This window comes from Muntiacus reevesi, chromosome 6, assembly GCF_963930625.1.
Source record: "Muntiacus reevesi chromosome 6, mMunRee1.1, whole genome shotgun sequence".
Lineage (NCBI taxonomy): Eukaryota > Metazoa > Chordata > Mammalia > Artiodactyla > Cervidae > Muntiacus > Muntiacus reevesi.
The window spans coordinates 89,339,943-89,365,503 of record NC_089254.1 but is presented as its reverse complement, the minus strand read 5'-3'; the positions used below and the strand labels follow the sequence as shown (position 1 = coordinate 89,365,503).

General features: G+C 59.2%; 1 protein-coding gene across 1 annotated transcript in view; it reads left to right on the top strand.

The window, feature by feature from the left end:
- Window positions 1-25,561, top strand: part of COPG2 (COPI coat complex subunit gamma 2) — a 265,234-nt gene that overhangs the window by 174,800 nt on the left and 64,873 nt on the right. The gene's annotated exons all lie outside the window — the stretch shown is intronic.

The following is a 25,561-nucleotide window of genomic DNA, read 5'->3' as shown; positions in this document are numbered from 1 at the left end:
CCCCTCTCCTCCACGACCCACTCTCAGTTGTCCGAGGCAGCTCAGCTCACCTGGGCCCGGTCTCTAGGTCTCTCCTGGCTTGCTTCTCTAGGGCACACACGGCAACTCTCCGTGACCCTTCCAGCTGGACTCGCGTGTCTCTTCTGCTGTGCGCTCCCTTCTCGGTTGCCCGTCCGCCTTTCTACCCCGTTCAGTCGTCTCTGCCTCAGTCACACTGTGACGCACTGTTCTGTCCACATGCCCCACCCTGCAAAGCTCCTGTCCTGTGAACCCAGGCACCCTGTCCTCCCAGCTCCCCCCCCCCGCCGATAACCTTTCATGTGCCATTCAGATTGTTTCATACTCTTCTGACACATTCGTGGGGAACCCTTCCTGACTCTCTGCCTTCATCCCTTCTCCACAGTACTGTTACCTTTAGCCTCCTCCCACGCTGCCACACCCTCTAACCCCAACCTCCCTCTGCACAGAGCCCTGTCCCTGCTGTCCGCCCTCCTCCTCCTCCCTCCTGGCAGTCGCCTCTCCCCCAGACACTCTCCTGCACTGACCTCTGCCAACCCCTCTGGCCTTTCCATCAGTGTGGACGTCCCCTCTGGTGCTCTCTGCCCACGTACATACAACCCCTCATCCTTTCAGTCTCCACTTGCATCTCTGGGCTTTGTATCGCAAGCATCCTCAGCTCTGGGACCACCAAGCTGGCAATTCAATTCACTCTTGAACCATTAGGAGCAATTGCAACCCACCCCCCGTCATTCAGGTGTCTCGTCAGCTACATCCATTTGCTCGCTGTCTGCCTGGTCCTGGGTCCTTTTCCGCCATGTCTGACAGTCTGGACTCTGATGCCTCCCTCAGACCCACGGGCTCATCTGCTCACCCTTCTGCATTGGGCCACTGCCTCTAGCAGCTCATCCTCCACTGGCCTCATCCCAGCTCTCCCAGTTCCTCACTCGCCTGACCTGCGCTGTGCTCTTCCTCCTGCAGGGGCTTCCTCATGCCCTTGGCCCACTTTGGGGGCCAGCTTCTCCACACCCACTGTCCCCTAGCTCTCTGCCATCCCTCTGGGCACAGTGTGCCCCCTGACCCTCTCAACAAGCCTCTCCTGCCCTGGCTGCCTGGCGCCACCTCCGGCGGTTCCTCACTCTCTGGCCTCTCGGACCCCCTCTCCTCCACCATGCCGCTCTCTCAGCTGTCTGAGGCAGCTCACCTGACCTGCCACACCCTGGGTCTGGTTTCTGGGTCTCTCCTGGCTTGCTTCTCTAAGGCAAACACAGCAACACTTTCAGCTGCTCTCCGTGACCCTTCCAGCTGGACTCGCGTGTCTGTTCTGCTGTGTGCTCCCTTCTCGGTTGCCCGTCCGCTGCTCAACCCCGTTCAGTTGTCTCTGCCTCAGTCGCTCTGCTGAACACAGGCTCCACCTCCAACACATGCTAGAGAGCCAGGCTGAGCTCCCTCCCAGGCCCCACAGCCCCTGTAACCCTTCAGGTTTCCATCCAGACCCTCGTCTCACACTCTGACACAGCGCTCAGGGATTTTCGGCCTCTGATTCTCCTGCCCCTTCCTTTCACCACAGCGCTCTCACCTTCTTCTCACCCTCTTGCCCCCACACCTGCCAGCCACCCCCGCCCCTGACACCTCCACACTCTGTCCAGACCCCCACAGAGCCCTAGTCCTGCTGTCCACCCTCTTCCTCCCTCCTCGCAGTCACCTCTCCCCAGACTCTCTGACCTCTCCCACCCCCGCTGCCCCTTCCATCATGCGGACGTCCCTTCCTGTGCTCTATGTGCAAATGCACACAGCGCTCCTTCCCTTCAGTCGCCACTTCCATCTCCCTTAGGCCTACTCAGAAGGCTTACGCTCAGGGACACCATGCTTACAATCCACTCCCAACCAACGGATTGTAACCACCTCCCCAGCCCCACCCCCAGCCTGCAGTGTTCCAGGTGCCTTGTCGGCTACATCCACTTGCTCGCTGTCTGCCTGGTCCTGGGTCCTCTTCCTCCTTGTCTGACAGTCTGGACTCTGATGCCTCCCTCTGCCCCACCCACCCTTCACCTCTCTGCCCCGCTCTCCACCTACCTTCCCCCCAGTGATTCTCACCCGAGGATGCATGACCCCCAAGGCCAGCCTATCAGCAGCATCTCTGAGGATTGTTTTTGTGTTTTCTTTTTGGGTGTTTTTGGGTTTGTTTTTGTTTGGAGCAGAGCACTGCTCACCCTCAGATGTTCTGATAGGCCTCCCTTGGGGGCCATGCCCCAGCCCCCCCGCGGGTGAAAACCACCCCCCCCACCCCGGGGAGGAATCACTGCTGTGGAAGGCCAGCCTGCCTCCCTGGGCCGCACTCTTCCCTTGCCCACCTCGGGCCTCCCATCAGCTGCCACTGGCCCAGGTCCTCAAAGATGCCAGCACTGCTCCCCTGGCACTGGCCCGGCACTGTCCTCCTGGAACCACCTCATTCCCTTCCCTGTTAGCTCACGGACACCGGAGATGCCCCAAACCCAATGCATTAGAGCACTCTCTTGTTAAACCACACCCCCTGCCAACACTCCTCTCCCCACCCCTCACCCTGTATGACTCTCGGGCTTTGGAACAATATCTTTGGTGCAGACCTGTCCTCTTGGCACTTTGTCCATTACCCCATGTTACCATTCTTCATTTCAACCCTGTGACGCTGTCCCCCTGGGGACTCTTACCCTCCCCCAAGTCTTCCTGTCCCTCAGTGTTTCCACTGAGCAGACCTTCCCCTTCCTCCCTCCCTGCAGTGACTCCCCTTTGTCCTCTCTGTGTGGACTCACTGGTCCTCCCAGTCCTCAACCTGTAGTCATCTCCGGAACCCTGGGCGTGTCATCACTCCAGAAGCTCAGTTAAAGCACATGATGTTCCAGTATCTGAAGTTGTCTCATAACCCCCCACCCCCGCATCTTGATCCCAGATAGCCCCCTCCCACGTTCAGCTCGGTCAAACCGAGCCCAAACCCATTCCCTGCCCACTCCTGATACCCACCTCCCACCCTGTCCCCCGACCCCATCCCCAGCAGATCGGATCCATAGTACTGAAGAGCCTGGCTGAACGTTCTACCCTAGCCACGACATTCCAGGTGCAGCAGCAGCCACTGCTCCCAGCCATCACTAGCCACCCCTTTCTTTCCACGCCTCCCACCACAAGCCTCAGCCCCACTGGCTAGCCCTGTAACTCTCAAGTCCTTCTGGGTGGCCCGTCTGCCAGAATGCCTCTCTGCTACCTCCTCCTTCTCCTTGCCCCTGCTGCTGTCCAGCCTGTGTCCCTCCCCCTGCCCTCTGCTCTCCATCCTCCCCGGGTGCCTCCCACCGCCTGGTCTGTCTCTGCCAGGTGACCCTCCTGTCCTGCCACCTCAAGACCCGTGTGGACGTTCCTTCCTCTGGCTTTTCCTCACGTGATCCACTCCTCTCCTTCCCCTCCCTGGCCTAGGGAGTGTGTCAGCCTCTCCTCTAGGCCCATCATCTCCTCTCCATCCTCCCTGATGCCTGTCATCACTGCCCTGGGTCATCCCTTCTCCATAGGGGGTGCGCCGTCCTGAGACCTGCTCTCCCAGCTCACACTCCTTCCATCCCCTGCCCTGCCCCCTTCTCTCCAGAACCACCCACTGTCTCTGGTTCAGTCCTTCCGCAGCTCGGGCCACGGTTTCCCTTTAGGCTCCCTTTTCCTTAGCCTGGCACTGGCTCTTCTTGTCTCACTTCCCTTTTCATCCAGCCACTGCTCACAGGACTTACACCAGGCCCCTACCTTCCCACCTCCTCCCTGCTTCTCCTCCACTGCTCCCACCTCTCCTCCTTCGGACCCTGGAATGCACCCCTGCCCTGCCCCATTGCCTTGCTCTCCCACTCCCTGATGACATGATCCAGATCTCCCCTCTGCCCTCTTTCCCTCTCAGCTGTGCTTTAAGACTCTTCTGGTTCTCCGTCCCATTCTGCCTGCCCCTCTGTTCCCCACATCCAGCCTCCTGATCTGAGGCCCCAACCCCAGTCTCCACCATCCTGCCCTCTGCTCTCTCTTGCTGTGCCTCTGTGCCTGCCCCGTTTTCTTCTGACTAGACCTATGGTTTGAAGGTCCCTGTTCTTCCCCTGGCTCCTTGTGTGGAGTCTCTCTGCCACCTTCTAGGCCTCCACCCTTTAGAGGCCCCTTGTAAATAACAGAAGCACTGTTGATACCACTTTAATTCCCGGCCTCTCCTCTGCCAATTCTGTTTGCTACCCACACTGGACCCCATGCACTGGAGTCCACCCTCGAGCCCCCGAGGCCTGGGGTGCTTCTGTGCAGCCTCTCCCGTCTCTCCCTGTGGAGAGCTGCCCATGTCACCAGTCGTCATGGCCCCTGTCTCCAGCTGCTCCTGGGAGCCTTGGGTCCTCACCCAGACCAGGCCATGGTCCCTAGGCTCCCTTTTCCTGTCTCCCCTTCCTTGCTCTCCTCTCTTCCCTCTTAGTCAAGCCATTGCCCACAGTTCTTTACCCCAAGCTGCCGCTTCCTCCTCTTCTTCCTGCCCTGGCCGCCACTGCTTCCATTTCTTCTCCATCAGCACCCATGCTACACCCCTGCCAGCTGTCCTTGACCTCACATTCCCCCTTGAAATAGTCCGGGTCCCCCTGGCCCTCTTTCCGTCCTGGTGACATTCCATTCACCCCACCTGTGTGCAGATTTCTATGACCACCTGCGCCCCCCCCCTCCCCCGGTCTCTCCATCCTGTTCTGCCTTGTCCCCTCTGTTGTCCATCAGCTCTCAGCCTCCCAAACAAGAGCTCCTGACCTCCTAACCCCCATCACCCACCCCTCGCCTTCCCCCTCTGCGCCCCTTTGCTGCCCATGTTATTAGCTTCTCAGACTAGATCTCTGACACTCCACAGGTTTTGGTGGTGCCTCCTCTCTTCCAGCTCCTCTGGGTGGACTCTCTCCACTACGTTAGACTCCCACCCTTTCCAGTGCCCTCCCTCCCCCCATAAGCAGATGCATGAATTCATCAATGGTTGGGACGTGTCACCTCCACCTTGGTTCCTGCTCCCTCCTCCACCATTTCGAAGCACGTCTGCTACCCCCACACTGGACTCACCCACATGTGTGCACACTGCAGCCCCTCAGAATACTTGCCAGGGCTCTGTGTAGAGTCCCTCTCGCTGTGCAAGACTGCCCTGTTTCCTCAGTTCCCTCCCTGTCACTGGGTCCCTTCCCCTGTTTGCTCCTGAGGGCCCCAGGTGTTTAAACCCGGGCCCTGGGTTCCCAGCTCTGCTCCTGCTGTCTCCACTCAATGCCACATATTTCCAGTCCTCTCACCCCCAAGATCTGCCAACATCCCCAGACTAGGAGCTGCTCACATGGCCTTCCCCTTGTCCACGGTGCCCCCTTTGCTGTCTCGAGCCCCTGGCACCCCCATGAGCTTTTCTCCCCTCTTCTGTCCCTTTTCTCCCCTTGACGCCCCTCGTGGTTTCAGGGTCCACGGCTCACGGCTGCGCCCAGACTCCACTATCCCCTTCCCCACACTGAGTGTGGACGGAACATTACTTGGCCCCGCCTCTGCCTTTTCGTTCTCTCTTATCTTCAAGAGTCTTCCTGCTTCTCTCACCTCCTGCCAGCATGCCACAGGGCCAATGGTCTTTCCTTGACGTCCACTCACTTCTGGACCTGCCCTCGTGGGCCCTCTGGTGCCATGTGTGCTGCCTGAACCATCTGCTGTCGTGGTTTGCCCCGACGCACTTGTCCTTTAGGGGGCCACCATTGTGGAGACAGACCCGCCTCTCTGGGCTCCTCTCTGACCTTCCATCCTCTCCTCACACCTCTCCCAGGTTCCCTGCTGGTCGTACCAACACTGCTCTTTTTCCTGCATGGGATCTGTCATACCCTTGCCCCACTTGTGGAGGCAGAATATCTGCTTCTCCATGCCCACTTCTTCAGGTTCTTGGTAATCCCTCTCCTGAGGTGGTGGATTCCCTGATCTTCTCACGTAACTTCTCATTCCTTAGCTGCAAGGGTCCAGCACCTGCCCCTCCTCCCCTCGGACCCCTCTCCTCCAGGACCCACTCTCAGTTGTCCGAGGCAGCTCAGCTCACCTGGGCCCGGTCTCTAGGTCTCTCCTGGCTTGCTTCTCTAGGGCACACACAGCAACACTTTCAGCTACTCTCCGTGACCCTTCCAGCTGGACTCGCGTGTCTCTTCTGCTGTGCGCTCCCTTCTCGGTTGCCCGTCCGCTGCTCAACCCCGTTCAGTCGTCTCTGCCTCAGTCACACTGTGACGCACTGTCCTGTCCACATGCCCCACCCTGCAAAGATCCTGTCCTGTGAACCCAGGCACCCTGTCCTCCCAGCTCCCCCCCCCCCGATAACCTTTCATGTGCCATTCAGATTGTTTCATACTCTTCTGACACATTCGTGGGGAACCCTTCCTGACTCTCTGCCTTCATCCCTTCTCCACAGTACTGTTACCTTTAGCCTCCTCCCACGCTGCCACACCCTCTAACCCCAGCCTCCCTCTGCACAGAGCCCTGTCCCTGCTGTCCGCCCTCCTCCTCCTCCCTCCTGGCAGTCGCCTCTCCCCCAGACACTCTCCTGCACTGACCTCTGCCAACCCCTCTGGCCTTTCCATCAGTGTGGACGTCCCCTCTGGTGCTCTCTGCCCACGTACATACAACCCCTCATCCTTTCAGTCTCCACTTGCATCTCTGGGCTTTGTATCTCAAGCATCCTCAGCTCTGGGACCACCAAGCTGGCAATTCAATTCACTCTTGAACCATTAGGAGCAATTGCAACCCACCCCCCGTCATTCAGGTGTCTCGTCAGCTACATCCATTTGCTCGCTGTCTGCCTGGTCCTGGGTCCTTTTCCGCCATGTCTGACAGTCTGGACTCTGATGCCTCCCTCAGACCCAGGGGCTCATCTGCTCACCCTTCTGCACTGGGCCACTGCCTCTAGCAGCTCATCCTCCACTGGCCTCATCCCAGCTCTCCCAGTTCCTCACTCGCCTGACCTGCGCTGTGCTCTTCCTCCTGCAGGGGCTTCCTCATGCCCTTGGCCCACTTTGGGGGCCAGCTTCTCCACACCCACTCTCCCCTAGCTCTCTGCCATCCCTCTGGGCACAGTGTGCCCCCTGACCCTCTCAACAAGCCTCTCCTGCCCTGGCTGCCTGGCGCCACCTCCGGCGGTTCCTCACTCTCTGGCCTCTCGGACCCCCTCTCCTCCACCATGCCGCTCTCTCAGCGTCTGAGGCACCTCACCTGACCTGCCACATCCTGGGTCTGGTTTCTGGGTCTCTCCTGGCTTGCTTCTCTAGGGCACACACAGCAACACTTTCAGCTGCTCTCCGTGACCCTTCCAGCTGGACTCGGGTGTCTCTTCTGCTGTGTGCTCCCTTCTCGGTTGCCCGTCCGCTGCTCAACCCCGTTCAGTTGTCTCTGCCTCAGTCGCTCTGCTGAACACAGGCTCCACCTCCAACACATGCTAGAGAGCCAGGCTGAGCTCCCTCCCAGGCCCCACAGCCCCTGTAACCCTTCAGGTTTCCATCCAGACCCTCGTCTCACACTCTGACACAGCGCTCAGGGATTTTCGGCCTCTGATTCTCCTGCCCCTTCCTTTCACCACAGCGCTCTCACCTTCTTCTCACCCTCTTGCCCCCACACCTGCCAGCCACCCCCGCCCCTGACACCTCCACACTCTGTCCAGACCCGCACAGAGCCCTGGTCCTGCTGTCCACCCTCCTCCTCCCTCCTCGCAGTCACCTCTCCCCAGACTCTGTGACCTCTCCCACCCCCTCTGCCCCTTCCATCATGCGGACGTCCCTTCCTGTGCTCTATGTGCAAATGCACACAGCGCTCCTTCCCTTCAGTCGCCACTTCCATCTCCCTTAGGCCTACTCAGAAGGCTTACGCTCAGGGACACCATGCTTACAATCCACTCCCAACCAACGGATTGTAACCACCTCCCCAGTCCCACCCCCAGCCTGCAGTGTTCCAGGTGCCTTGTCGGCTACATCCACTTGCTCGCTGTCTGCCTGGTCCTGGGTCCTCTTCCTCCTTGTCTGACAGTCTGGACTCTGATGCCTCCCTCTGCCCCACCCACCCTTCACCTCTCTGCCCCGCTCTCCACCTGCCTTCCCCCCAGTGATTCTCACCCGAGGATGCATGACCCCCAAGGCCAGCCTATCAGCAGCATCTCTGAGGATTGTTTTTGTGTTTTCTTTTTGGGTGTTTTTGGGTTTGTTTTTGTTTGGAGCAGAGCACTGCTCACCCTCAGATGTTCTGATAGGCCTCCCTTGGGGGCCATGCCCCAGCCCCCCCGCGGGTGAAAACCACCCCCCCCACCCCGGGGAAGAATCACTGCTGTGGAAGGCCAGCCTGCCTCCCTGGGCCGCACTCTTCCCTTGCCCACCTCGGGCCTCCCATCAGCTGCCACTGGCCCAGGTCCTCAAAGATGCCAGCACTGCTCCCCTGACACTGGCCCGGCACTGTCCTCCTGGAACCACCTCATTCCCTTCCCTGTTAGCTCACGGACACCGGAGGTGCCCCAAACCCAATGCATTAGAGCACTCTCTTGTTAAACCACACCCCCTGCCAACACTCCTCTCCCCACCCCTCACCCTGTATGACTCTCGGGCTTTGGAACAATATCTTTGGTGCAGACCTGTCCTCTTGGCACTTTGTCCATTACCCCATGTTACCATTCTTCATTTCAGCCCTGTGACGCTGTCCCCCTGGGGACTCTTACCCCCCCCCAAGTCTTCCTGTCCCTCAGTGTTTCCACTGAGCAGACCTTCCCCTTCCTCCCTCCCTGCAGTGACTCCCCTTTGTCCTCTCTGTGTGGACTCACTGGTCCTCCCAGTCCTCAACCTGTAGTCATCTCCGGAACCCTGGGCGTGTCATCACTCCAGAAGCTCAGTTAAAGCACATGATGTTCCAGTATCTGAAGTTGTCTCATAACCCCCCACCCCCGCATCTTGATCCCAGATAGCCCCCTCCCACGTTCAGCTCGGTCAAACCGAGCCCAAACCCATTCCCTGCCCACTCCTGATACCCACCTCCCACCCTGTCCCCCGACCCCATCCCCAGCAGATCGGATCCATAGTACTGAAGAGCCTGGCTGAACGTTCTACCCTAGCCACGACATTCCAGGTGCAGCAGCAGCCACTGCTCCCAGCCATCACTAGCCACCCCTTTCTTTCCACGCCTCCCACCACAAGCCTCAGCCCCACTGGCTAGCCCTGTAACTCTCAAGTCCTTCTGGGTGGCCCGTCTGCCAGAATGCCTCTCTGCTACCTCCTCCTTCTCCTTGCCCCTGCTGCTGTCCAGCCTGTGTCCCTCCCCCTGCCCTCTGCTCTCCATCCTCCCCGGGTGCCTCCCACCGCCTGGTCTGTCTCTGCCAGGTGACTCTCCTGTCCTGCCACCTCAAGACCCGTGTGGACGTTCCTTCCTCTGGCTTTTCCTCACGTGATCCACTCCTCTCCTTCCCCTCCCTGGGCTAGGGAGTGTGTCAGCCTCTCCTCTAGGCCCATCATCTCCTCTCCATCCTCCCTGATGCCTGTCATCACTGCCCTGGGTCATCCCTTCTCCATAGGGGGTGCGCCGTCCTGAGACCTGCTCTCCCAGCTCACACTCCTTCCATCCCCTGCCCTGCCCCCTTCTCTCCAGAACCACCCACTGTCTCTGGTTCAGTCCTTCCGCAGCTCGGGCCACGGTTTCCCTTTAGGCTCCCTTTTCCTTAGCCTGGCACTGGCTCTTCTTGTCTCACTTCCCTTTTCATCCAGCCACTGCTCACAGGACTTACACCAGGCCCCTACCTTCCCACCTCCTCCCTGCTTCTCCTCCACTGCTCCCACCTCTCCTCCTTCGGACCCTGGAATGCACCCCTGCCCTGCCCCATTGCCTTGCTCTCCCACTCCCTGATGACATGATCCAGATCTCCCCTCTGCCCTCTTTCCCTCTCAGCTGTGCTTTAAGACTCTTCTGGTTCTCCGTCCCATTCTGCCTGCCCCTCTGTTCCCCACATCCAGCCTCCTGATCTGAGCCCCCAACCCCAGTCTCCACCATCCTGCCCTCCGCTCTCTCTTGCTGTGCCTCTGTGCCTGCCCCGTTTTCTTCTGACTAGACCTATGGTTTGAAGGTCCCTCTTCTTCCCCTGGCTCCTTGTGTGGAGTCTCTCTGCCACCTTCTAGGCCTCCACCCTTTAGAGATCCCTTGTAAATAACAGAAGCACTGTTGATACCACTTTAATTCCCAGCCTCTCCTCTGCCAATTCTGTTTGCTACCCACACTGGACCCCATGCACTGGAGTCCACCCTCGAGCCCCCGAGGCCTGGGGTGTTTCTGTGCAGCCTCTCCCGTCTCTCCCTGTGGAGCGCTGCCCATGTCACCAGTCGTCATGGCCCCTGTCTCCAGCTGCTCCTGGGAGCCTTGGGTCCTCACCCAGACCAGGCCATGGTCCCTAGGCTCCCTTTTCCTGTCTCCCCTTCCTTCCTCTCCTCTCTTCCCTCTTAGTCAAGCCATTGCCCACAGTTCTTTACTCCAAGCTGCCGCTTCCTCCTCTTCTTCCTGCCCTGGCCGCCACTGCTTCCATTTCTTCTCCATCAGCACCCATGCTACACCCCTGCCAGCTGTCCTTGACCTCACATTCCCCCTTGAAATAGTCCGGGTCCCCCTGGCCCTCTTTCCGTCCTGGTGACATTCCATTCACCCCACCTGTGTGCAGATTTCTATGACCACCTGCGCCCCCCCCCCCCGGTCTCTCCATCCTGTTCTGCCTTGTCCCCTCTGTTGTCCATCAGCTCTCAGCCTCCCAAACAAGAGCTCCTGACCTCCTAACCCCCATCACCCACCCCTCGCCTTCCCCCTCTGCGCCCCTTTGCTGCCCATGTTAGCTTCTCAGACTAGATCTCTGACACTCCACAGGTTTTGGTGGTGCCTCCTCTCTTCCAGCTCCTCTGGGTGGACTCTCTCCACTACGTTAGACTCCCACCCTTTCCAGTGCCCTCCCTCCCCCCATAAGCAGATGCATGAATTCAGCAATGGTTGGGACGTGTCACCTCCACCTTGGTTCCTGCTCCCTCCTCCACCATTTCGAAGCACGTCTGCTACCCCCACACTGGACTCACCCACATGTGTGCACACTGCAGCCCCTCAGAATACTTGCCAGGGCTCTGTGTAGAGTCCCTCTCGCTGTGTAAGACTGCCCTGTTTCCTCAGTTCCCTCCCTGTCACTGGGTCCCTTCCCCTGTTTGCTCCTGAGGGCCCCAGGTGTTTAAACCCGGGCCCTGGGTTCCCAGCTCTGCTCCTGCTGTCTCCACTCAATGCCACATATTTCCAGTCCTCTCACCCCCAAGATCTGCCAACATCCCCAGACTAGGAGCTGCTCACATGGCCTTCCCCTTGTCCACGGTGCCCCCTTTGCTGTCTCGAGCCCCTGGCACCCCCATGAGCTTTTCTCCCCTCTTCTGTCCCTTTTCTCCCCTTGACGCCCCTCGTGGTTTCAGGGTCCACGGCTCACGGCTGCGCCCAGACTCCACTATCCCCTTCCCCACACTGAGTGTGGACGGAACATTACTTGGCCCCGCCTCTGCCTTTTCATTCTCTCTTATCTTCAAGAGTCTTCCTGCTTCTCTCACCTCCTGCCAGCATGCCACAGGGCCAATTGTCTTTCCTTGACGTCCACTCACTTCTGGACCTGCCCTCGTGGGCCCTCTGGTGCCATGTGTGCTGCCTGAACCATCTGCTGTCGTGGTTTGCCCCGACGCACTTGTCCTTTAGGGGGCCACCATTGTGGAGACAGACCCGCCTCTCTGGGCTCCTCTCTGACCTTCCATCCTCTCCTCACACCTCTCCCAGGTTCCCTGCTGGTCGTACCAACACTGCTCTTTTTCCTGCATGGGATCTGTCATACCCTTGCCCCACTTGTGGAGGCAGAATATCTGCTTCTCCATGCCCACTTCTTCAGGTTCTTGGTAATCCCTCTCCTGAGGTGGTGGATTCCCTGATCTTCTCACGTAACTTCTCATTCCTTAGCTGCAAGGGTCCAGCACCTGCCCCTCCTCCCCTCGGACCCCTCTCCTCCACGACCCACTCTCAGTTGTCCGAGGCAGCTCAGCTCACCTGGGCCCGGTCTCTAGGTCTCTCCTGGCTTGCTTCTCTAGGGCACACACAGCAACACTTTCAGCTACTCTCCGTGACCCTTCCAGCTGGACTCGCGTGTCTCTTCTGCTGTGCGCTCCCTTCTCGGTTGCCCGTCCGCTGCTCAACCCCGTTCAGTCGTCTCTGCCTCAGTCACACTGTGACGCACTGTCCTGTCCACATGCCCCACCCTGCAAAGATCCTGTCCTGTGAACCCAGGCACCCTGTCCTCCCAGCTCCCCCCCCCCATAACCTTTCATGTGCCATTCAGATTGTTTCATACTCTTCTGACACATTCGTGGGGAACCCTTCCTGACTCTCTGCCTTCATCCCTTCTCCACAGTACTGTTACCTTTAGCCTCCTCCCACGCTGCCACACCCTCTAACCCCAGCCTCCCTCTGCACAGAGCCCTGTCCCTGCTGTCCGCCCTCCTCCTCCTCCCTCCTGGCAGTCGCCTCTCCCCCAGACACTCTCCTGCACTGACCTCTGCCAACCCCTCTGGCCTTTCCATCAGTGTGGACGTCCCCTCTGGTGCTCTCTGCCCACGTACATACAACCCCTCATCCTTTCAGTCTCCACTTGCATCTCTGGGCTTTGTATCTCAAGCATCCTCAGCTCTGGGACCACCAAGCTGGCAATTCAATTCACTCTTGAACCATTAGGAGCAATTGCAACCCACCCCCCGTCATTCAGGTGTCTCGTCAGCTACATCCATTTGCTCGCTGTCTGCCTGGTCCTGGGTCCTTTTCCGCCATGTCTGACAGTCTGGACTCTGATGCCTCCCTCAGACCCAGGGGCTCATCTGCTCACCCTTCTGCACTGGGCCACTGCCTCTAGCAGCTCATCCTCCACTGGCCTCATCCCAGCTCTCCCAGTTCCTCACTCGCCTGACCTGCGCTGTGCTCTTCCTCCTGCAGGGGCTTCCTCATGCCCTTGGCCCACTTTGGGGGCCAGCTTCTCCACACCCACTCTCCCCTAGCTCTCTGCCATCTCTCTGGGCACAGTGTGCCCCCTGACCCTCTCAACAAGCCTCTCCTGCCCTGGCTGCCTGGCGCCACCTCCGGCGGTTCCTCACTCTCTGGCCTCTCGGACCCCCTCTCCTCCACCATGCCGCTCTCTCAGCGTCTGAGGCAGCTCACCTGACCTGCCACATCCTGGGTCTGGTTTCTGGGTCTCTCCTGGCTTGCTTCTCTAGGGCACACACAGCAACACTTTCAGCTGCTCTCCGTGACCCTTCCAGCTGGACTCGGGTGTCTCTTCTGCTGTGTGCTCCCTTCTCGGTTGCCCGTCCGCTGCTCAACCCCGTTCAGTTGTCTCTGCCTCAGTCGCTCTGCTGAACACAGGCTCCACCTCCAACACATGCTAGAGAGCCAGGCTGAGCTCCCTCCCAGGCCCCACAGCCCCTGTAACCCTTCAGGTTTCCATCCAGACCCTCGTCTCACACTCTGACACAGCGCTCAGGGATTTTCGGCCTCTGATTCTCCTGCCCCTTCCTTTCACCACAGCGCTCTCACCTTCTTCTCACCCTCTTGCCCCCACACCTGCCAGCCACCCCCGCCCCTGACACCTCCACACTCTGTCCAGACCCGCACAGAGCCCTGGTCCTGCTGTCCACCCTCCTCCTCCCTCCTCGCAGTCACCTCTCCCCAGACTCTCTGACCTCTCCCACCCCCTCTGCCCCTTCCATCATGCGGACGTCCCTTCCTGTGCTCTATGTGCAAATGCACACAGCGCTCCTTCCCTTCAGTCGCCACTTCCATCTCCCTTAGGCCTACTCAGAAGGCTTACGCTCAGGGACACCATGCTTACAATCCACTCCCAACCAACGGATTGTAACCACCTCCCCAGTCCCACCCCCAGCCTGCAGTGTTCCAGGTGCCTTGTCGGCTACATCCACTTGCTCGCTGTCTGCCTGGTCCTGGGTCCTCTTCCTCCTTGTCTGACAGTCTGGACTCTGATGCCTCCCTCTGCCCCACCCACCCTTCACCTCTCTGCCCCGCTCTCCACCTGCCTTCCCCCCAGTGATTCTCACCCGAGGATGCATGAACCCAAGGCCAGCCTATCAGCAGCATCTCTGAGGATTGTTTTTGTGTTTTCTTTTTGGGTGTTTTTGGGTTTGTTTTTGTTTGGAGCAGAGCACTGCTCACCCTCAGATGTTCTGATAGGCCTCCCTTGGGGGCCATGCCCCAGCCCCCCCGCGGGTGAAAACCACCCCCCCCACCCCGGGGAAGAATCACTGCTGTGGAAGGCCAGCCTGCCTCCCTGGGCCGCACTCTTCCCTTGCCCACCTCGGGCCTCCCATCAGCTGCCACTGGCCCAGGTCCTCAAAGATGCCAGCACTGCTCCCCTGACACTGGCCCGGCACTGTCCTCCTGGAACCACCTCATTCCCTTCCCTGTTAGCTCACGGACACCGGAGGTGCCCCAAACCCAATGCATTAGAGCACTCTCTTGTTAAACCACACCCCCTGCCAACACTCCTCTCCCCACCCCTCACCCTGTATGACTCTCGGGCTTTGGAACAATATCTTTGGTGCAGACCTGTCCTCTTGGCACTTTGTCCATTACCCCATGTTACCATTCTTCATTTCAGCCCTGTGACGCTGTCCCCCTGGGGACTCTTACCCCCCCCCAAGTCTTCCTGTCCCTCAGTGTTTCCACTGAGCAGACCTTCCCCTTCCTCCCACCCTGCAGTGACTCCCCTTTGTCCTCTCTGTGTGGACTCACTGGTCCTCCCAGTCCTCAACCTGTAGTCATCTCCGGAACCCTGGGCGTGTCATCACTCCAGAAGCTCAGTTAAAGCACATGATGTTCCAGTATCTGAAGTTGTCTCATAACCCCCCACCCCCGCATCTTGATCCCAGATAGCCCCCTCCCACGTTCAGCTCGGTCAAACCGAGCCCAAACCCATTCCCTGCCCACTCCTGATACCCACCTCCCACCCTGTCCCCCGACCCCATCCCCAGCAGATCGGATCCATAGTACTGAAGAGCCTGGCTGAACGTTCTACCCTAGCCACGACATTCCAGGTGCAGCAGCAGCCACTGCTCCCAGCCATCACTAGCCACCCCTTTCTTTCCACGCCTCCCACCACAAGCCTCAGCCCCACTGGCTAGCCCTGTAACTCTCAAGTCCTTCTGGGTGGCCCGTCTGCCAGAATGCCTCTCTGCTACCTCCTCCTTCTCCTTGCCCCTGCTGCTGTCCAGCCTGTGTCCCTCCCCCTGCCCTCTGCTCTCCATCCTCCCCGGGTGCCTCCCACCGCCTGGTCTGTCTCTGCCAGGTGACTCTCCTGTCCTGCCACCTCAAGACCCGTGTGGACGTTCCTTCCTCTGGCTTTTCCTCACGTGATCCACTCCTCTCCTTCCCCTCCCTGGGCTAGGGAGTGTGTCAGCCTCTCCTCTAGGCCCATCATCTCCTCTCCATCCTCCCTGATGCCTGTCATCACTGCCCTGGGTCATCCCTTCTCCATAGGGGGTGCGCCGTCCTGAGACCTGCTCTCCCAGCTCACACTCCTTCCATCCCCTGCCCTGCCCCCTTCTCTCCAGAACCACCCACTGTCTCTGGTTCAGTCCTTCCGCAGCTCGGGCCACGGTTTCCCTTTAGGCTCCCTTTTCCTTAGCCTGGCACTGGCTCTTCTTGTCTCACTTCCCTTTTCATCCAGCCACTGCTCACAGGACTTACACAGGCCCCTACCTTCCCACCTCCTCCCTGCTTCTCCTCCACTGCTCCCACTTCTCCTCCTTCGGACCCTGGAATGCACCCCTGCCCTGCCCCATTGCCTTGCTCTCCCACTCCCTGATGACATGATCCAGATCTCCCCTCTGCCCTCTTTCCCTCTCAGCTGTGCTTTAAGACTCTTCTGGTTCTCCGTCCCATTCTGCCTGCCCCTCTGTTCCCCACATCCAGCCTCCTGATCTGAGCCCCCAACCCCAGTCTCCACCATCCTGCCCTCCGCTCTCTCTTGCTGTGCCTCTGTGCCTGCCCCGTTTTCTTCTGACTAGACCTATGGTTTGAAGGTCCCTGTTCTTCCCCTGGCTCCTTGTGTGGAGTCTCTCTGCCACCTTCTAGGCCTCCACCCTTTAGAGGTCCCTTGAAAATAACAGAAGCACTGTTGATACCACTTTAATTCCCAGCCTCTCCTCTGCCAATTCTGTTTGCTACCCACACTGGACCCCATGCACTGGAGTCCACCCTCGAGCCCCCGAGGCCTGGGGTGTTTCTGTGCAGCCTCTCCCGTCTCTCCCTGTGGAGCGCTGCCCATGTCACCAGTCGTCATGGCCCCTGTCTCCAGCTGCTCCTGGGAGCCTTGGGTCCTCACCCAGACCAGGCCATGGTCCCTAGGCTCCCTTTTCCTGTCTCCCCTTCCTTCCTCTCCTCTCTTCCCTCTTAGTCAAGCCATTGCCCACAGTTCTTTACTCCAAGCTGCCGCTTCCTCCTCTTCTTCCTGCCCTGGCCGCCACTGCTTCCATTTCTTCTCCATCAGCACCCATGCTACACCCCTGCCAGCTGTCCTTGACCTCACATTCCCCCTTGAAATAGTCCGGGTCCCCCTGGCCCTCTTTCCGTCCTGGTGACATTCCATTCACCCCACCTGTGTGCAGATTTCTATGACCACCTGCGCCCCCCCCCCCCCCCCGGTCTCTCCATCCTGTTCTGCCTTGTCCCCTCTGTTGTCCATCAGCTCTCAGCCTCCCAAACAAGAGCTCCTGACCTCCTAACCCCCATCACCCACCCCTCGCCTTCCCCCTCTGCGCCCCTTTGCTGCCCATGTTAGCTTCTCAGACTAGATCTCTGACACTCCACAGGTTTTGGTGGTGCCTCCTCTCTTCCAGCTCCTCTGGGTGGACTCTCTCCACTACGTTAGACTCCCACCCTTTCCAGTGCCCTCCCTCCCCCCATAAGCAGATGCATGAATTCAGCAATGGTTGGGACGTGTCACCTCCACCTTGGTTCCTGCTCCCTCCTCCACCATTTCGAAGCACGTCTGCTACCCCCACACTGGACTCACCCACATGTGTGCACACTGCAGCCCCTCAGAATACTTGCCAGGGCTCTGTGTAGAGTCCCTCTCGCTGTGCAAGACTGCCCTGTTTCCTCAGTTCCCTCCCTGTCACTGGGTCCCTTCCCCTGTTTGCTCCTGAGGGCCCCAGGTGTTTAAACCCGGGCCCTGGGTTCCCAGCTCTGCTCCTGCTGTCTCCACTCAATGCCACATATTTCCAGTCCTCTCACCCCCAAGATCTGCCAACATCCCCAGACTAGGAGCTGCTCACATGGCCTTCCCCTTGTCCACGGTGCCCCCTTTGCTGTCTCGAGCCCCTGGCACCCCCATGAGCTTTTCTCCCCTCTTCTGTCCCTTTTCTCCCCTTGACGCCCCTCGTGGTTTCAGGGTCCACGGCTCACGGCTGCGCCCAGACTCCACTATCCCCTTCCCCACACTGAGTGTGGACGGAACATTACTTGGCCCCGCCTCTGCCTTTTCATTCTCTCTTATCTTCAAGAGTCTTCCTGCTTCTCTCACCTCCTGCCAGCATGCCACAGGGCCAATTGTCTTTCCTTGACGTCCACTCACTTCTGGACCTGCCCTCGTGGGCCCTCTGGTGCCATGTGTGCTGCCTGAACCATCTGCTGTCGTGGTTTGCCCCGACGCACTTGTCCTTTAGGGGGCCACCATTGTGGAGACAGACCCGCCTCTCTGGGCTCCTCTCTGACCTTCCATCCTCTCCTCACACCTCTCCCAGGTTCCCTGCTGGTCGTACCAACACTGCTCTTTTTCCTGCATGGGATCTGTCATACCCTTGCCCCACTTGTGGAGGCAGAATATCTGCTTCTCCATGCCCACTTCTTCAGGTTCTTGGTAATCCCTCTCCTGAGGTGGTGGATTCCCTGATCTTCTCACGTAACTTCTCATTCCTTAGCTGCAAGGGTCCAGCACCTGCCCCTCCTCCCCTCGGACCCCTCTCCTCCACGACCCACTCTCAGTTGTCCGAGGCAGCTCAGCTCACCTGGGCCCGGTCTCTAGGTCTCTCCTGGCTTGCTTCTCTAGGGCACACACAGCAACACTTTCAGCTACTCTCCGTGACCCTTCCAGCTGGACTCGCGTGTCTCTTCTGCTGTGAGCTCCCTTCTCGGTTGCCCGTCCGCTGCTCAACCCCGTTCAGTCGTCTCTGCCTCAGTCACACTGTGACGCACTGTCCTGTCCACATGCCCCACCCTGCAAAGATCCTGTCCTGTGAACCCAGGCACCCTGTCCTCCCAGCTCCCCCCCCCCATAACCTTTCATGTGCCATTCAGATTGTTTCATACTCTTCTGACACATTCGTGGGGAACCCTTCCTGACTCTCTGCCTTCATCCCTTCTCCACAGTACTGTTACCTTTAGCCTCCTCCCACGCTGCCACACCCTCTAACCCCAGCCTCCCTCTGCACAGAGCCCTGTCCCTGCTGTCCGCCCTCCTCCTCCTCCCTCCTGGCAGTCGCCTCTCCCCCAGACACTCTCCTGCACTGACCTCTGCCAACCCCTCTGGCCTTTCCATCAGTGTGGACGTCCCCTCTGGTGCTCTCTGCCCACGTACATACAACCCCTCATCCTTTCAGTCTCCACTTGCATCTCTGGGCTTTGTATCTCAAGCATCCTCAGCTCTGGGACCACCAAGCTGGCAATTCAATTCACTCTTGAACCATTAGGAGCAATTGCAACCCACCCCCCGTCATTCAGGTGTCTCGTCAGCTACATCCATTTGCTCGCTGTCTGCCTGGTCCTGGGTCCTTTTCCGCCATGTCTGACAGTCTGGACTCTGATGCCTCCCTCAGACCCAGGGGCTCATCTGCTCACCCTTCTGCACTGGGCCACTGCCTCTAGCAGCTCATCCTCCACTGGCCTCATCCCAGCTCTCCCAGTTCCTCACTCGCCTGACCTGCGCTGTGCTCTTCCTCCTGCAGGGGCTTCCTCATGCCCTTGGCCCACTTTGGGGGCCAGCTTCTCCACACCCACTCTCCCCTAGCTCTCTGCCATCTCTCTGGGCACAGTGTGCCCCCTGACCCTCTCAACAAGCCTCTCCTGCCCTGGCTGCCTGGCGCCACCTCCGGCGGTTCCTCACTCTCTGGCCTCTCGGACCCCCTCTCCTCCACCATGCCGCTCTCTCAGCGTCTGAGGCAGCTCACCTGACCTGCCACATCCTGGGTCTGGTTTCTGGGTCTCTCCTGGCTTGCTTCTCTAGGGCACACACAGCAACACTTTCAGCTGCTCTCCGTGACCCTTCCAGCTGGACTCGGGTGTCTCTTCTGCTGTGTGCTCCCTTCTCGGTTGCCCGTCCGCTGCTCAACCCCGTTCAGTTGTCTCTGCCTCAGTCGCTCTGCTGAACACAGGCTCCACCTCCAACACATGCTAGAGAGCCAGGCTGAGCTCCCTCCCAGGCCCCACAGCCCCTGTAACCCTTCAGGTTTCCATCCAGACCCTCGTCTCACACTCTGACACAGCGCTCAGGGATTTTCGGCCTCTGATTCTCCTGCCCCTTCCTTTCACCACAGCGCTCTCACCTTCTTCTCACCCTCTTGCCCCCACACCTGCCAGCCACCCCCGCCCCTGACACCTCCACACTCTGTCCAGACCCGCACAGAGCCCTGGTCCTGCTGTCCACCCTCCTCCTCCCTCCTCGCAGTCACCTCTCCCCAGACTCTCTGACCTCTCCCACCCCCTCTGCCCCTTCCATCATGCGGACGTCCCTTCCTGTGCTCTATGTGCAAATGCACACAGCGCTCCTTCCCTTCAGTCGCCACTTCCATCTCCCTTAGGCCTACTCAGAAGGCTTACGCTCAGGGACACCATGCTTACAATCCACTCCCAACCAACGGATTGTAACCACCTCCCCAGTCCCACCCCCAGCCTGCAGTGTTCCAGGTGCCTTGTCGGCTACATCCACTTGCTCGCTGTCTGCCTGGTCCTGGGTCCTCTTCCTCCTTGTCTGACAGTCTGGACTCTGATGCCTCCCTCTGCCCCACCCACCCTTCACCTCTCTGCCCCGCTCTCCACCTGCCTTCCCCCCAGTGATTCTCACCCGAGGATGCATGACCCCCAAGGCCAGCCTATCAGCAGCATCTCTGAGGATTGTTTTTGTGTTTTCTTTTTGGGTGTTTTTGGGTTTGTTTTTGTTTGGAGCAGAGCACTGCTCACCCTCAGATGTTCTGATAGGCCTCCCTTGGGGGCCATGCCCCAGCCCCCCCGCGGGTGAAAACCACCCCCCCCACCCCGGGGAAGAATCACTGCTGTGGAAGGCCAGCCTGCCTCCCTGGGCCGCACTCTTCCCTTGCCCACCTCGGGCCTCCCATCAGCTGCCACTGGCCCAGGTCCTCAAAGATGCCAGCACTGCTCCCCTGACACTGGCCCGGCACTGTCCTCCTGGAACCACCTCATTCCCTTCCCTGTTAGCTCACGGACACCGGAGGTGCCCCAAACCCAATGCATTAGAGCACTCTCTTGTTAAACCACACCCCCTGCCAACACTCCTCTCCCCACCCCTCACCCTGTATGACTCTCGGGCTTTGGAACAATATCTTTGGTGCAGACCTGTCCTCTTGGCACTTTGTCCATTACCCCATGTTACCATTCTTCATTTCAGCCCTGTGACGCTGTCCCCCTGGGGACTCTTACCCCCCCCCAAGTCTTCCTGTCCCTCAGTGTTTCCACTGAGCAGACCTTCCCCTTCCTCCCTCCCTGCAGTGACTCCCCTTTGTCCTCTCTGTGTGGACTCACTGGTCCTCCCAGTCCTCAACCTGTAGTCATCTCCGGAACCCTGGGCGTGTCATCACTCCAGAAGCTCAGTTAAAGCACATGATGTTCCAGTATCTGAAGTTGTCTCATAACCCCCCACCCCCGCATCTTGATCCCAGATAGCCCCCTCCCACGTTCAGCTCGGTCAAACCGAGCCCAAACCCATTCCCTGCCCACTCCTGATACCCACCTCCCACCCTGTCCCCCGACCCCATCCCCAGCAGATCGGATCCATAGTACTGAAGAGCCTGGCTGAACGTTCTACCCTAGCCACGACATTCCAGGTGCAGCAGCAGCCACTGCTCCCAGCCATCACTAGCCACCCCTTTCTTTCCACGCCTCCCACCACAAGCCTCAGCCCCACTGGCTAGCCCTGTAACTCTCAAGTCCTTCTGGGTGGCCCGTCTGCCAGAATGCCTCTCTGCTACCTCCTCCTTCTCCTTGCCCCTGCTGCTGTCCAGCCTGTGTCCCTCCCCCTGCCCTCTGCTCTCCATCCTCCCCGGGTGCCTCCCACCGCCTGGTCTGTCTCTGCCAGGTGACTCTCCTGTCCTGCCACCTCAAGACCCGTGTGGACGTTCCTTCCTCTGGCTTTTCCTCACGTGATCCACTCCTCTCCTTCCCCTCCCTGGGCTAGGGAGTGTGTCAGCCTCTCCTCTAGGCCCATCATCTCCTCTCCATCCTCCCTGATGCCTGTCATCACTGCCCTGGGTCATCCCTTCTCCATAGGGGGTGCGCCGTCCTGAGACCTGCTCTCCCAGCTCACACTCCTTCCATCCCCTGCCCTGCCCCCTTCTCTCCAGAACCACCCACTGTCTCTGGTTCAGTCCTTCCGCAGCTCGGGCCACGGTTTCCCTTTAGGCTCCCTTTTCCTTAGCCTGGCACTGGCTCTTCTTGTCTCACTTCCCTTTTCATCCAGCCACTGCTCACAGGACTTACACCAGGCCCCTACCTTCCCACCTCCTCCCTGCTTCTCCTCCACTGCTCCCACCTCTCCTCCTTCGGACCCTGGAATGCACCCCTGCCCTGCCCCATTGCCTTGCTCTCCCACTCCCTGATGACATGATCCAGATCTCCCCTCTGCCCTCTTTCCCTCTCAGCTGTGCTTTAAGACTCTTCTGGTTCTCCGTCCCATTCTGCCTGCCCCTCTGTTCCCCACATCCAGCCTCCTGATCTGAGCCCCCAACCCCAGTCTCCACCATCCTGCCCTCCGCTCTCTCTTGCTGTGCCTCTGTGCCTGCCCCGTTTTCTTCTGACTAGACCTATGGTTTGAAGGTCCCTCTTCTTCCCCTGGCTCCTTGTGTGGAGTCTCTCTGCCACCTTCTAGGCCTCCACCCTTTAGAGATCCCTTGTAAATAACAGAAGCACTGTTGATACCACTTTAATTCCCAGCCTCTCCTCTGCCAATTCTGTTTGCTACCCACACTGGACCCCATGCACTGGAGTCCACCCTCGAGCCCCCGAGGCCTGGGGTGTTTCTGTGCAGCCTCTCCCGTCTCTCCCTGTGGAGCGCTGCCCATGTCACCAGTCGTCATGGCCCCTGTCTCCAGCTGCTCCTGGGAGCCTTGGGTCCTCACCCAGACCAGGCCATGGTCCCTAGGCTCCCTTTTCCTGTCTCCCCTTCCTTCCTCTCCTCTCTTCCCTCTTAGTCAAGCCATTGCCCACAGTTCTTTACTCCAAGCTGCCGCTTCCTCCTCTTCTTCCTGCCCTGGCCGCCACTGCTTCCATTTCTTCTCCATCAGCACCCATGCTACACCCCTGCCAGCTGTCCTTGACCTCACATTCCCCCTTGAAATAGTCCGGGTCCCCCTGGCCCTCTTTCCGTCCTGGTGACATTCCATTCACCCCACCTGTGTGCAGATTTCTATGACCACCTGCGCCCCCCCCCCCCGGTCTCTCCATCCTGTTCTGCCTTGTCCCCTCTGTTGTCCATCAGCTCTCAGCCTCCCAAACAAGAGCTCCTGACCTCCTAACCCCCATCACCCACCCCTCGCCTTCCCCTCTGCGCCCCTTTGCTGCCCATGTTAGCTTCTCAGACTAGATCTCTGACACTCCACAGGTTTTGGTGGTGCCTCCTCTCTTCCAGCTCCTCTGGGTGGACTCTCTCCACTACGTTAGACTCCCACCCTTTCCAGTGCCCTCCCTCCCCCATAAGCAGATGCATGAATTCAGCAATGGTTGGGACGTGTCACCTCCACCTTGGTTCCTGCTCCCTCCTCCACCATTTCGAAGCACGTCTGCTACCCCCACACTGGACTCACCACATGTGTGCACACTGCAGCCCCTCAGAATACTTGCCAGGGCTCTGTGTAGAGTCCCTCTCGCTGTGTAAGACTGCCCTGTTTCCTCAGTTCCCTCCCTGTCACTGGGTCCCTTCCCCTGTTTGCTCCTGAGGGCCCCAGGTGTTTAAACCCGGGCCCTGGGTTCCCAGCTCTGCTCCTGCTGTCTCCACTCAATGCCACATATTTCCAGTCCTCTCACCCCCAAGATCTGCCAACATCCCCAGACTAGGAGCTGCTCACATGGCCTTCCCCTTGTCCACGGTGCCCCCTTTGCTGTCTCGAGCCCCTGGCACCCCCATGAGCTTTTCTCCCCTCTTCTGTCCCTTTTCTCCCCTTGACGCCCCTCGTGGTTTCAGGGTCCACGGCTCACGGCTGCGCCCAGACTCCACTATCCCCTTCCCACACTGAGTGTGGACGGAACATTACTTGGCCCGCCTCTGCCTTTTCATTCTCTCTTATCTTCAAGAGTCTTCCTGCTTCTCTCACCTCCTGCCAGCATGCCACAGGGCCAATTGTCTTTCCTTGACGTCCACTCACTTCTGGACCTGCCCTCGTGGGCCCTCTGGTGCCATGTGTGCTGCCTGAACCATCTGCTGTCGTGGTTTGCCCCGACGCACTTGTCCTTTAGGGGGCCACCATTGTGGAGACAGACCCGCCTCTCTGGGCTCCTCTCTGACCTTCCATCCTCTCCTCACACCTCTCCCAGGTTCCCTGCTGGTCGTACCAACACTGCTCTTTTTCCTGCATGGGATCTGTCATACCCTTGCCCCACTTGTGGAGGCAGAATATCTGCTTCTCCATGCCCACTTCTTCAGGTTCTTGGTAATCCCTCTCCTGAGGTGGTGGATTCCCTGATCTTCTCACGTAACTTCTCATTCCTTAGCTGCAAGGGTCCAGCACCTGCCCCTCCTCCCCTCGGACCCCTCTCCTCCACGACCCACTCTCAGTTGTCCGAGGCAGCTCAGCTCACCTGGGCCCGGTCTCTAGTCTCTCCCCCTGGCTTGCTTCTCTAGGGCACACACAGCAACACTTTCAGCTACTCTCCGTGACCCTTCCAGCTGGACTCGCGTGTCTCTTCTGCTGTGCGCTCCCTTCTCGGTTGCCCGTCCGCTGCTCAACCCCGTTCAGTCGTCTCTGCCTCAGTCACACTTGTGACGCACTGTCCTGTCCACATGCCCCACCCTGCAAAGATCCTGTCCTGTGAACCCAGGCACCCTGTCCTCCCAGCTCCCCCCCCCCATAACCTTTCATGTGCCATTCAGATTGTTTCATACTCTTCTGACACATTCGTGGGAACCCTTCCTGACTCTCTGCCTTCATCCCTTCTCCACAGTACTGTTACCTTTAGCCTCCTCCCACGCTGCCACACCCTCTAACCCAGCCTCCCTCTGCACAGAGCCCTGTCCCTGCTGTCCGCCCTCCTCCTCCTCCCTCCTGGCAGTCGCCTCTCCCCCAGACACTCTCCTGCACTGACCTCTGCCAACCCCTCTGGCCTTTCCATCAGTGTGGACGTCCCCTCTGGTGCTCTCTGCCCACGTACATACAACCCCTCATCCTTTCAGTCTCCACTTGCACTCTGGGCTTTGTATCTCAAGCATCCTCAGCTCTGGGACCACCAAGCTGGCAATTCAATTCACTCTTGAACCATTAGGAGCAATTGCAACCCACCCCCCGTCATTCAGGTGTCTCGTCAGCTACATCCATTTGCTCGCTGTCTGCCTGGTCTGGGTCCTTTTCCGCCATGTCTGACAGTCTGGACTCTGATGCCTCCCTCAGACCCAGGGGCTCATCTGCTCACCCTTCTGCACTGGGCCACTGCCTCTAGCAGCTCATCCTCCACTGGCCTCATCCCAGCTCTCCCAGTTCCTCACTCGCCTGACCTGCGCTGTGCTCTTCCTCCTGCAGGGGCTTCCTCATGCCTTGGCCCACTTTGGGGGCCAGCTTCTCCACACCCACTCTCCCCCTAGCTCTCTGCCATCTCTCTGGCACAGTGTGCCCCCTGACCCCTCTCAACAAGCCTCTCCTGCCCTGGCTGCCTGGCGCCACCTCCGGCGGTTCCTCACTCTCTGGCCTCTCGGACCCCCTCTCCTCCACCATGCCGCTCTCTCAGCGTCTGAGGCAGCTCACCTGACCTGCCACATCCTGGGTCTGGTTTCTGGGTCTCTCCTGGCTTGCTTCTCTAGGGCACACACAGCAACACTTTCAGCTGCTCTCCGTGACCCTTCCAGCTGGACTCGGGTGTCTCTTCTGCTGTGTGCTCCCTTCTCGGTTGCCCGTCGCCCTGCTCAACCCGTTCAGTGTCTCTGCCTCAGTCGCTCTGCTGAAACACAGGCTCCACCTCCAACACATGCTAGAGAGCCAGGCTGAGCTCCCTCCCAGGCCCCACAGCCCTGTAACCCTTCAGGTTTCCA